This window comes from Homarus americanus, unplaced genomic scaffold (genome assembly GCF_018991925.1).
Source record: "Homarus americanus isolate GMGI-L3 unplaced genomic scaffold, GMGI_Hamer_2.0 scaffold59232, whole genome shotgun sequence".
Taxonomy (NCBI): Eukaryota; Metazoa; Arthropoda; class Malacostraca; order Decapoda; family Nephropidae; genus Homarus; species Homarus americanus.
The window spans coordinates 496,295-509,079 of record NW_024717214.1 but is presented as its reverse complement, the minus strand read 5'-3'; positions in this window follow the sequence as shown (position 1 = coordinate 509,079).

The window sequence follows — 12,785 nt, the reverse complement described above, 5'->3', positions numbered from 1 at the left end:
GAGGTGGGTACAGGAGACGGATACAGTGGTACAGGAGGCGGGTACAGGAGGATGGTACAGTGGTACAGGATGCGGGTACAGGATCAGATGCAGTATTAAATGTACACGTTGAAGGGGTACACACTACGATGCTAATTATGTGTATAACTTGTGGCAATATGTGTGCGGTATGTGTGTTACTACCACACTACACTGATATAGATAACACTAAGAGAAAATATTAACTCGTTGTTGACAGGTGTGTAAAGGTTAGTTAGGTAAGGTTTGATTACTTCAGGTTTTCTTAGCAGGGTATAGTTGAGGCAGATATGTTTAATTATGCAGAAACAAATAGTTTATTTTCTTAATTTCTAGATATTTGTATTATTTCAATACCCCATACTAGCGACCATCAGTCTCGCTACACCAGGACTACTTCATGGGTCATCTAACTTGAGTCTTTCCTCCGTCAGGTTGTAAGCGTTCCCGGCACGACGAAGACGCCCGCAGCGGCTCCCCGGCCTCGCCTGTGAGGGACGAACCTCTGAGTCTGAAGGTGGGACCCCCTGCCTCCCCTGGCAATGGGGAGCCCTCACCGCCCCCGTCTAAGACACAGCCCGCAGCCGAGGCCACCAACACCATGGACGACCACCACAGCGACGACGACGACTCACGACCCAGCAAGGCGGCGCGCCGAGATACAAACGATGAAGAAGAAGGGACAACCCTAGCGCCCCCAGGACAGGCTCTGTGGACGGGGCTAAGATATCCAACATGGAGACATTGGTTAGGCTTTTCCCAGGCCGCAAAATCCAGGTGTTGGAGGCTGTGTTACTGCGCTGTGGCGGTGACGTGCTGCGCGCCATCCAGACGCTGCTGTACGCCCTGCCACCCACCACCACCCCACAACTCCCCCACGCCAGCCAGCCCCACCATCCCCACCACCACGAGAACAACAATAACGAGCAGCACCAACACCACCCGTTGCACCACCACCACGCCCACCACCACCGCCAACCCCAGCAGCGTCCCTCTCCCCCTCGCTCCCCGGACCTGCGCCACCACGACCTCCTCTCCGACCCCGCCGCCCTCAGAGCATCCGCCTTCGCGCCCCTCACACCGCCCTCACTGGCCAGGTTCCCATACCCGCCGCCCCACGCTCTCATGGGATTGCCCTACCCACCCTTCCTGCCCCCTCGCCCAGAGTACTATCCACCCCTCAACCTCTCCTCACACACCGCCTCCCTCCTGGCTTCTCACCCACCCTCGCCGCCTCCTAGGGACCTCTCGGTCTCTCCTACCTCGCAACCTGATCAGGACACAGAATGAAGATATCCCTGGCTCTGGTACCACCCAGTGAGGCCGCCCCTAGGCCTGGTACCATCCAGTAAGGCCGCCCCTGGACCTGGTACCACCAAGCGTGGTCGCCCTTAACTCTGGTACCACCCAATGAAGCCGCCCCTGGGTTTGGTACCAGCCAGTGAGGCCGCCCCTACTAGTACCCCCAGTGAGGCCGCCCTAGCTCTGGTACCAGCCAGTGAGGCCGCCCCTACTAGTACCACCCAGTGAGGCCGCCCCTAGCTCTAGTACCACCCAGTGACGCCACCCCTAGCTCTGGTACCACAGTGAGATGCGCCCCTAGCAATGGTACCACGCAGTGAGGCCGCCCCAGCTCTGGTACCACCCAGTGAGGTCGCCCTAGCTCTGGTACCACGCAGTGAGGCCGCCCCTAGCTCTGGTACCACAGTGAGTGCGCCCTAGCTCTGGTACCACCCAGTGAGGCCGCTAGCTCTGGCACCACCCAGTGAGGCTGCCCCTAGCTCTGGTCACCTATGAGGCCTCCCCTAGCTCTGGTACCACCCAGTGAGGTCCGCCCCTAGCTCTGGTACCACCCAGTGGGACTCCCTCTAGCTCTGGTACCACCCAGTGGGGCGTCCTAGCTCTGGTACCACCCAATGAGGGCCCTAGCTCTGGTACCACCCAATGAGGCCGCCCCTAGCTCTGGTACCACCCAGTGAGGCCGCTCCTAGCTCTGGTACCACCCAGTGAGGCCGTCCTAGCTCTGGTACCACCCAGTGAGGCTGCCCCTAGCTATGGTACCACCCAATGAGGCCGCCCTAGCTCTGGTACCACCCAGTGAGCGTCCCTAGCTCTGGTACCACCCAGTGAGGCCGCTCCTAGCACTGGTACCACCGTGAGGCCGCCCTAGCTCTGGTACCACCCAGTGAGGCCGCCCTAGCTCTGGTACCACCCAGTGAGGCCCCCTAGCTCTGGTACCACCCAGTGAGGCCGCTCCTAGCTCTGGTACCACCCAGTGAGGCCGCCCCTAGCACTGGTACCACCCAGTGAGGCCGTCCCTAGCTCTGGTACCACCCAGTGAGGCCGCCCCTAGCTCTGGTACCACCCAGTGAGGCCGCCCCTAGCTCTGGTACCACCCAGTGAGGCCGCCCCTAGCTCTGGTACCACCCAATCAGGCCCCTAGCACTGGTACCACACAAGTGAGGCCGCCCCTAGCTCTGGTACCACCCAGTGAGGCCGCCCCTAGCTCTGGTACCACCCAGTGAGGCCGCCCCTAGCTCTGGTACCACCCAGTGAGGCTGCCCCTAGCTCTGGTACCACCCAATCAGGCCGCCCCTAGCACTGGTAGACATCCAACCACAGCAACACACCTGACGGAAAGTGTGTAGATATGGAAGACACACGGTCGACCTCCACCGAATCACACACACACACGCACGCACACACACACACACACACACACACACACCATTCTACATCCCGTCATAAAAAACCTGTCAATATATCTCATCTCCACTACTCATATACCTCACATCACTCTCCCATCGTCTAGTACATAAAGCAAGACTCTGAGAGACATGACTCCTAAACTTGTGATCTCAATACATGGGGTCTGTGTTTCTTTTAGGCCTCGATGGACTAAATTACATTCCATGAATCTATGTGTTTTGGTACGCTTCATAAACCCGAGAAAATAAGTTAGTGTATTGATAGTGTGTGTGAAGTTCGAAAGAAATAATGTGATAATCTGAACAGAAGATAAAGGCGTGTGATTGTTTGGAAAATCTAAGAATAAATGTGATTTTTTTTTTAAGAAATTAGTTTTTAAAGTGAAATAATAAAAATAAAAATATCTAAGGAAAAATATGGAGTTTCAACGTTCAGAAAATGTTTGCTTTAAAAATTCCTGTCCAAATGTACTGGTGCTGCTTCCTTCAAGACAATGTTTACCATCACCATAATAGTGTTACCAGTGGCAATAATTAATCCACTCAAGACACAGTGTTACCAAGTTCTCAAAGCTCTCCGCTGTTATCAAGTAGCTCAGGATATCACGTATGTTATATTAAGATGTATAATGAGATAATATCATGGTGAGATATTAAAATAACATGATTGGTCAGCCATGATAATAACATCTTTGGTGGGCTATTAAAAACATCAACATAAACTATCAAAACATCAATATAAACTAACAAAACATCAACATAAACTAACAAAACATCAACATAAACTAACAAAACATCAACATAAACTAACATGCACAGACTACACAACATATCCGACCTACTAACACAAAATATAGCATCAGGACCACACAAACCTCAATAACTATTTCCTTAACTTCTAAACAAAAATATTAACAAAAACATCAACAAACCAACACTAATACCCCCAACCCCGCCCCACCACCCCACCCCCCACCACCAACCCAGCCCCACCTCCTCCCCCGGGTCAGTATTCTCAACGGCTCGTAAGATGAATTTAAAAACCAAATACAATCATCAATAAAGATCTATGGATACCCTTAACTGGTTATCTTAAGTAAAACACCAAGATTATATACGCAAGACTCGACCTTGACATCAAATGGAGTTTAGTATTTTTTTGTTTTTTTTAAGCGTAAGTTAATCAGTTAGGCGTATTATCAGTATTTTCAAATCGTAAAAAACCTCAGAGGTGGAAACTGTATATTTGACGACACAACACACACAAAGACACAAGGAGGAAGATTAATTCACCAACTCAACCGTGTCATCCACTAACTCAACCGCGTCATCCACTAACTCAACCGCGTGATCCACTAACTCAACCGCGTCATCCACTAACTTGGTAAACAAACACAAACAACAACAAAGAAATCTGTGCCAAAAAAAAAATAAAAACAATTGCACAACATTATATTCAGAATATTAAGCATGTTTACTGTAGGTTCAATTTGTAAATACATACCATAGTGTTTGTAAACATTATTATTATTATTATTATTATTATCGTTGTGTTTTACAGGAATAAAAAGAGAACCCGTGCAATAGCTAATACTGTTGAATGTATCGTCACTGACTTGATAAAAAAGAGAAAAAAGAAATGATCGTGTTTTTTGTTCCTGTATCACACACACACACACACACACACACACACACACACACACACACACACACACACACACACACACACACACACACACACACACTGGCAAACCTCTCCTCCTATTTCTGCTTTTTGAGTGTTGGGGATAATTAACAAATCCATTAATTATCGCCCGCTGAACATAATAGATGTAACGTGTTGCTTATAGAGAATTATGTAAATAAAACTTTAAACTTAATATTATTGGTTTTTCTATTTTCCCCATTTTACTATTTTTAATTATTTGTATATTTTCTGTTTATTATATAGGAGTTTATCTTCAAACTCACAGAAGATACAGTAAGGCCAAGGGTCGTTTGTCTCTGAGACTAGAGAGAAAGTGGAAACTAAAATACAAATAATTAAACTTTTATTAGGATCACCTGGAGACTACAGACAGCCAACTTTATTTCACCAGATGATTAAACACCCTAACTTACCTGAAAGGGATTAAGCTAGGTTAGGTTAGGTTAGGTTAGGTTAAATACTTTCCTTACACCACCCTACCCTCATTCACCCTACCCTCCTCCACCCTACCCTCCTCCACCCTACCCTCCTTCACCCTACCCTCCTCCACCCCCCCCCCTCCTTTGCCCTACCCTCCCCACCCCTACCCTCCTTTACACCTCCTTCACCCCACCTCCTCCACCCTACCCTCCTTACCCCTCCTCCCCTACCCTCCTTCACCCCTCCCCTCCATCACCCACCCTCCTCCACCTACCTCCTTCACCTCCCTCGCTTCCAGCCCACCTCTAGTCATGAGGAGCCTACCCTTCCTTTGTTCCTGAGAACCAGATAAAGCCGCAGATACAACGGTGGGAGCTCCTCACGATGGCCTGGACAAGAGTATAATAGTCAGGAGGACAGAGTAGGACAGGGAGACTGAGTGAGGGCAGGAGGACAGTGTGAGGACAGGGAGGGACAGAGTGAGGACAGGAGGACAAGAGTGAGGACGGGGAGGGACGATGGTCAGCAGGAACAGGAGGACAGTGAGGACGAGGGGGCAGAGTGAGGACAGGGAGGGCTGGAGGTGAGGACGGGAGGACAGGAGTGAGGACAGGACAAATGAGACAGAGGGACAGAGTGTGAGACGAGGGGGCAGAGTGAGGACAGGAGGACAGAACAGCAGGAGGACAGAGTGAGGACGGGAGGGACAGAGTGAGGACGGGGAGGACAGAGTGAGGACAGGAGGAGGACAGTGTGAGGGACAGGAGGACAGAGTGAGGACGGGAGGACAGAGTGAGGACGAGGGGGGGGGCAGAGTGAGGACGGAGGACAGGTGAGGACGGGAGGACAGAATGAGGACGGGAGGGACAGGTGAGACAGGAGAGATGGGGGTGAGGACGGGAGGACAGAGTGAGGACGGGAGGACATAGTGAGGACGGGAGGACAGAGTGAGGACGGGAGGACAGAGTGAGGACGGGAGGACAGAGTGAGGACGGGAGGACACACAGGGCCACAGTATAACCCTGGGTATCCATCCTCCACGCCTTAACCTACCTTTTATAATTTAAGTGTCCGGAAAACCACGGATTAACCCGAGTCGCGGCCCCGCACTCCTGAGGCCGCCTGACCATATATAAAGAGGTGGTCCAGACTTTAGGCAGCTCAATCTAACCTAACCTAACCTACCCATTTAAATCTCTAACCTAACCTAACCTAACTTAAATTACCCTGATCATTTAAATACCTAACCTAACTTAATTTAACCTAATCATATTTAAATCCCTAACCCAAACCTAACCTAACCCCCTCCCCAGGTAGCGTTAGAGTGTTTAATTATCAGGTGAAATAAGCTGAGGGATGAGTTAAACATTCAAGTGATCTGAAAATTTGAACCTTAGAGAGAGAGTTAGTGTGTGTGTGTGTGTGTGTGTGTGTGTGTGTGTGTGTGTGTGTGTGTGTGTGTGTGTGTGTGTGTGTGTGTATGTGTGTGTGTGTGTGTGTGTGTGTGTGTGTGTGTGTGTGTGTGTGTGTGTGTGTGTGTGTGTGTGTGTGTGTGTGTGTGTGTGTGTGTGTGTGTGTGTGTGTGTGTGTGTGTGTGTGTGTGTGTGTGTGTGTGTGTGTGTTAATAAAATAAATAAGAATGGTAATAAAAGACAATGTGTGTTGTAGAGAACCCAAGTATTGTATTAAGGTATAATGTGGTAGTAGGCGGTGTATGGCGACAAGGAGACTATACTGAGTAGAGGTGTTGTATGGGATAGAGTGGACGTTCACTACCTTATGTATGTACAGTAAATATAGATGCAATGAGAGACTAGATAAACAATAACAACTACTACAGAAACAACACCTGCAGCAACAACAGCAACGACAACAAGAACAATTATAACAACTACAACAGCAACAACAAGAACAGCAATATCGCCACTTGTACATTATAAGATCAAACCAACAACAACAACAACAATAATAATAATAATAATAATAATAATAATAATAATAATAATAATAATAATAATAATAATAATAATAATAATAATAATAATAATAATAATAATAATAATACACTATTACTACTACTATTACTAATAATAAAGTTAGCCATAAAAAATAATAACTATAGAAACAACAACAACAACATTAGTCACGAACGCAATAAAAAACAGTAAAATATTCTAAGCATCAATAATATTTCCCCTATTAAAAACTTAATAAATCTACAACAAACTCGAAATAATTTTGTAGAAAATAAAATAATCAAAGTTACTTCACCTGAAATTTATATCACAAAAATGTAATAAAAATATTGTCCACACATGTATATAGTACAAAGTAAACGTAATTATTAGTAAAATTTGTATTTTTTTTATCAGGACAATAAAATATCTCCACAGAACAGAGATGTATGTGGAGTAACTGTCATATGTTGCCACGTTTAATGACCAAAATTTTCGATATGTTTGTGATGGGATGTTTTGGCAATCATTAAAAAAAAAAGATATATTAAATAAACACCAAAAAAAGATAGATTCCTTGTTCATACGAAATTAACGCATTCCTAAAAAGTTTTACGACCTGACATATCCACAGACAAGCATTATAAACTTGGTGATAACAATATGAAAAAAAAAGCTTCAAAGCCATAATATAAATGAAACAACTACTCAAATATGCATCAAACATTTCCATCAAGTATTAGTTATTTTATACTATTAAAAAATGAATTAACGCATATATACAGGCACAGAGAGGAGAGTTTAATGACATGTTGAGTTACTCTTGTCTCCTACTACCTCTTCCTGGCCAAGGGTATCACTGACTCTGCTTACAAATATTTATAAGTGAAACAAGAAAGTATATTGTTTTTGTGAGTATATATTTTAAAACACTAAATATCAACAGTTAGGTGTCATAAATTATGGAAGTAAATATCACTTTTGTCTATTCCTGCCAGCACCCAGTCCCCCCTGCCACCACCCAGTCCCCCCTGCCACCACCCAACCCTCCCTGCCACCACCCATCCCTCCCTGCCACCACCCAATCCTCCCTGCCACCACCCAACCCTCCCTGCCAGCACCCAGTCCTCCCTGCCACCACCCAGTCCTCCCTGCCACCACCCAGTCCTCCTGCCACCCAACCTCCTGCCAGCACCCAGTCCTCCCTGCCAGCACCCAACCCTCCCTGCCACCACCCAGTCCTCCCTGCCACCACCCAGTCCTCCCTGCCACCACCCAGTCCTCCCTGCCACCACCCAACCCTCCCTGCCAGCACCCAGTCCTCCCTGCCACCACCCAACCCTCCCTGCCACCACCCAACCCTCTCTGCCACTAAATATATCTTCCATATTTACTCCCTCGTCTATATTCATTAGTGACAACTGTAATCATAAAAGAAGTAGAACATGAAATAACACCACAATACCTGTCAGCGACGATGGTGAGCTTTATGTCAACAGCTGCAGCAGACAGTGACGTGGGGTATTATGCCCTTGACAAACTACGCTACGCTATTAGGAATTTCCTTTCATTAATCAAAATTTTGGTCTCTAGTTTGCAGGTTACGTCACTGCGAAATTACGTGTTTTATAAAATTAAAGTAAATAAGTTAATATTAACTTGAAATTACAACGGAAATAACTAAAACAATGATTACGTCCAGAAACACTCAACACCCTCTTAATATACCACCAACACTTATTGTATTGTTCTCACCTGTCAATTGCTCACAGCTGCTTCTCCGTCAACAAACCACTTTAGCATATTCATATTTATCTCTAAATAAATCAACTCCTTGGCCTTCTTTGATTTAGAGGCAACAATATCACTCGCTAGTTATTTTGCATCCACATTTGTAGAGTTTTGGCTAAGATTTAAACAAGGCAAAAATCATAACAAATGTACAAAACACAAGTAATTCCTCACTAAATTACGTTCATATGATGACACCAATGTCAGGGTGTGTGGCGGAGTAATAAAGGTGTTGTGAACGCTGCCTAAATTAGTTAGCGAGCGTTCTTTACATTTTTCCTTTTTTCTACGTTTTCCTTTTTTTTAGGAATCAATGAACTCTAAATTAAACTATGTTCCTAAAGTCGTCAACAGCGTTGTGGCGCCACTAACCCTAAGATCAAAGTGGCGCCACTATAAGTTCTGTGTATATGCAGTAGCGACACTACATACATACATACATACATACATACATACATAAATACATACATACATGACCTAATCTACAAATTTGGTGAGAAACTTCTGCACCATCCTCGACACCGGCTCCTACTTCCACCCCAGATCCCTCGTCCGCGAACTGCTGTTCGACACCACAACTGCATCTAGCCCATAAGAGCACGTACTAGTCGCTATAAGAATAGCCCAGTCCCAACCATTGTCAAAATTGTCAACAACTCGTAATCAACCAGTGTTTTCACTCCCAGCCACCCTTTTGCACCGTTACTGTTGAAATGCCTTGCAGTACGACCTTCTCCCCAACTTGTTATTATATATCATATTTGTAACACTTATGTTACTTGTATATTTTCAGCCCTCTGGCTGCCATGCTCTTTCAATAAAACGTTAATTATTATTATTATTATTATTATTATTATTATTATTATTATTATTATTATAACAAACAAATTGATTAACTGATTGAGAGAGAGAGATGTAGGGGGGGTAGGGAGGGCACAGTGTAGAAGGATCACTTACCTCCGGGTTGGATCGGTTAGGTTCGGACAGTTTCACCAACCCACCTTCCTTTTGTCATACCTGGAAAGAAACACACATGCACTCAGTCTATACGTCTCCTCTCTTTATAAAACATTACAAATAACCTCTAATTACTACTACTTTCACCTGTATGAACCTCACCTCGTAGCAAGCAAACATCTCGACTCTGTGATCTCTCAAAAAATAATGTGAATTTTGACCACAAATCTTTTTTTTTTCTTTCTAATATCAGAAGGGAATGAACTCACTGAAGGAGGCTAAACATGACCCTATCAACCGTATGTCCATAAGTGTTACGTGACCATAGGCTGAGATTCTGATGATGGACCTTAAGGATTAGGTCTGGATAGTTACTTGATGCCCCTCAATGGCTTGAGAGCATCCCTTTGATTGGCTGACCTACTCTTTGTACCCAAGAGCGTCGAGGAACAGGTTCAAGGAGAAGAATGGCTGCCCTCGGCCTCTCTGTCACTGAATAGATTTGATCTCGTCTATCCCAAGTTGTAGGTTTAGCCGTACGTGTGGGCGAGTGTGTGGTGGGACGCTCCAGGGACCCGTGTACAGGTTCACCCTCACAGTCCCAAGGAGGTGTGCCTGTGTTTTGAGTAAAGAGGTTCTCAACTTGAAGTAAAAGGTCCATGTAAAGGTTTTAGGATCATGTGAATGTCTGTCTCCGATGCTCTCATTGTAATTAATCATCTGGAAGTTCAAGAGTATATATGTTTTGAGTAAAGGAGATCGGATCTTATAGTATAGATTCAGAGGACGTTTTGAGCACACATCACTCTCTGACTATACGATGCTCTTACTATAGACAAACAATAGACGAATTACCATAAGTGGAATTCAAGTTTCTATATTGTTTACCCTTATGCGATAGACAGAAAACAAGTATAATAACACACATATTAACCTAACCAGCTGCCGTATGCAGAATTCACGTTTATGTAGAGTTTAAAATTATTCAAATGACGCATAGAAACCGTGCACAATAACACACATACCAGAAATCAAAAGAAATGTATGAAAGAGAGTGATGACTACCCGACAGAAGAGAGAGGAGAAGAAAAAAAAAATCATCAATTGACGTTCCAGATGATCAGTGAACGAACACAAAGAGAGAAATGTTAAGATTATGGACAAACAGCTTCTTGAAGGGGTGATTGATTGAGAGCTTCTGAAACAAACTGGGATAAAAATATGCGCGGGAGATATGCAAAACATCCCATTAACATTTAAACGGAGAGGAGCCAGACTACATAACCCGGGACAGAGGGAGTGTGGAGTGGGAGGGGCGAGAGAGGGAGTGAAGGGGAGATGGAGGAAGAGAGGGAGAAGTTTTAGGTATGTAGCTGGTGTTTGAAGGGGTGGGGTGTGGAGAGGGAGGGAGGGTGAAGGTATGGAAGGGATGAGGAAGGGTAAAGAGAGAGGGGAAGTGACTAGGAGGAGGAGGAGGAGGAGGAGGGGAGAAATAGGTATGTATAGCTGGTGTGTGTGGTGGAACAGAGTGTTGGAGGGGAGGGAAGGAGGGAGGGAAAGGTTGTGGAAGAGATGAGAGGGGCGAGGAGTGGCGGAGGTAATTGTATGTGTTGCTGGTGTATGGATTGGTCTGGAGGGAAGAGGAGGAGGAGGTGAGAAGGGAGGAAGAAGGACGGGGAAGGGGTCTAGAGGAAAGAGGAGGAGGTGAGGACAATAACAAGAGGCGACAGACTGTCCCATTTAAGAACTGATCGCTGCTACGTTAACCACTTTAAAAGAGGAAAAAACATATCCTCACTCTCAACAAACATCCATCAGCTGGGAGAGAGAGAGAGAGAGAGAGAGTATTCCTGCGCCACTTCTCGTAATATACAAAGGTGGATGTGGACAGTGGACCAGGGAACTTTTTTCTTACTTGTAAATGTGGAAGACAAGTGTAGGTGACGGTGAGAGGGGTGGACAGGGCACAGACCAGCATCCTGTCTCACCTGTCACACACACACACACACACACACACACGGTAAAACCATAACATAAAAAAATCAATAAAAGGGGTCACCTACATCACTTCTCACAGCGTATCTTTCTAAAAACCTTCGCCGGATCACAGAAGGTCCCAGCCTCCCCACCTGAAGTAGTCCTGTACGCGGCCACGGGAGCCAAAAAGAGCAAAAGAGGACTCACTTAAGTAGGTTCTCTTAAGGATCTTCCTCTGGCAAGTGGTTCATCGTACCCGGTATTGTACTGGTGCTGTGACGCGTCCCTGCCTATATACCCGGTACCTGTTACTGGGACCTGTTCTGTTCACCCCGGCCTCTGCCCACTGTATATGTGTACCCCTCCCTCCCTCCTTCCCCTCCTGTGTACTGTCTGCCTCTCCTTTGTGACTTAACAGATTTAGGGAGTTAGTCTTTATACAGGTCTTGAAGAAAGCTCCTTACTGTTGTTATTAAGGCTCACGGGACCATTTAATGTAGAGTTCTATAACATTTCCTCCTCTTTCTTGATCTTTTGGTGCGAGTGAAATAGATATGTGTGTGTGTGTGTGTGTGTGTGTGTGTGTGTGTGTGTGTGTGTGTGTGTGTGTACAACATAATGGTGTACAGTGATCCTAAACCTACTCACGTAACTGTATTTGTATCTATACGAGTACTTTAATAATTATGTACATGTACTATACTTGTTTGTAAGTTTATATACAAGTAGAGGTACATAGTAAATTACAGGTGCTATTACAGATACAAGTACTATCGGTACAAGTTCAGAGTACATAGATTTCAAAATGGTAAAAGTGTAGACCCATTTCAGGCTTTAAGTCACTAATAATTTATACAACAATAGAACAGTTACAGGTGTAGGCTCAGGTGTGGGAACATGTGCGGGTACAGGTGTAGGAACGGGTGTGGGAACATGTGCGGGTACAGGTGTAAGTCTAGGGGTGGGAAAAAAATGCGGGTACAGGTATAAGTCCAGGTGTGGGAACAAAGTGCGGGTACAGGTGTAGGAACAGGTGTGGGAACAGGTGTGGGTATACAGGTGCAGGTGCGGGTATACATGTACAGGTGCAGGTGCGTGTATACATGTACAGGTGCAGGTGTGGGTATACATGTACAGGTGCGGGTATACATGTACAGGTGCGGTATACATGTACAGGTACGGGTATACATGTACAGGTATGAGGTATCGTACAAAATTCAGGACAGTGTGAACTAATATTATGGTCACATT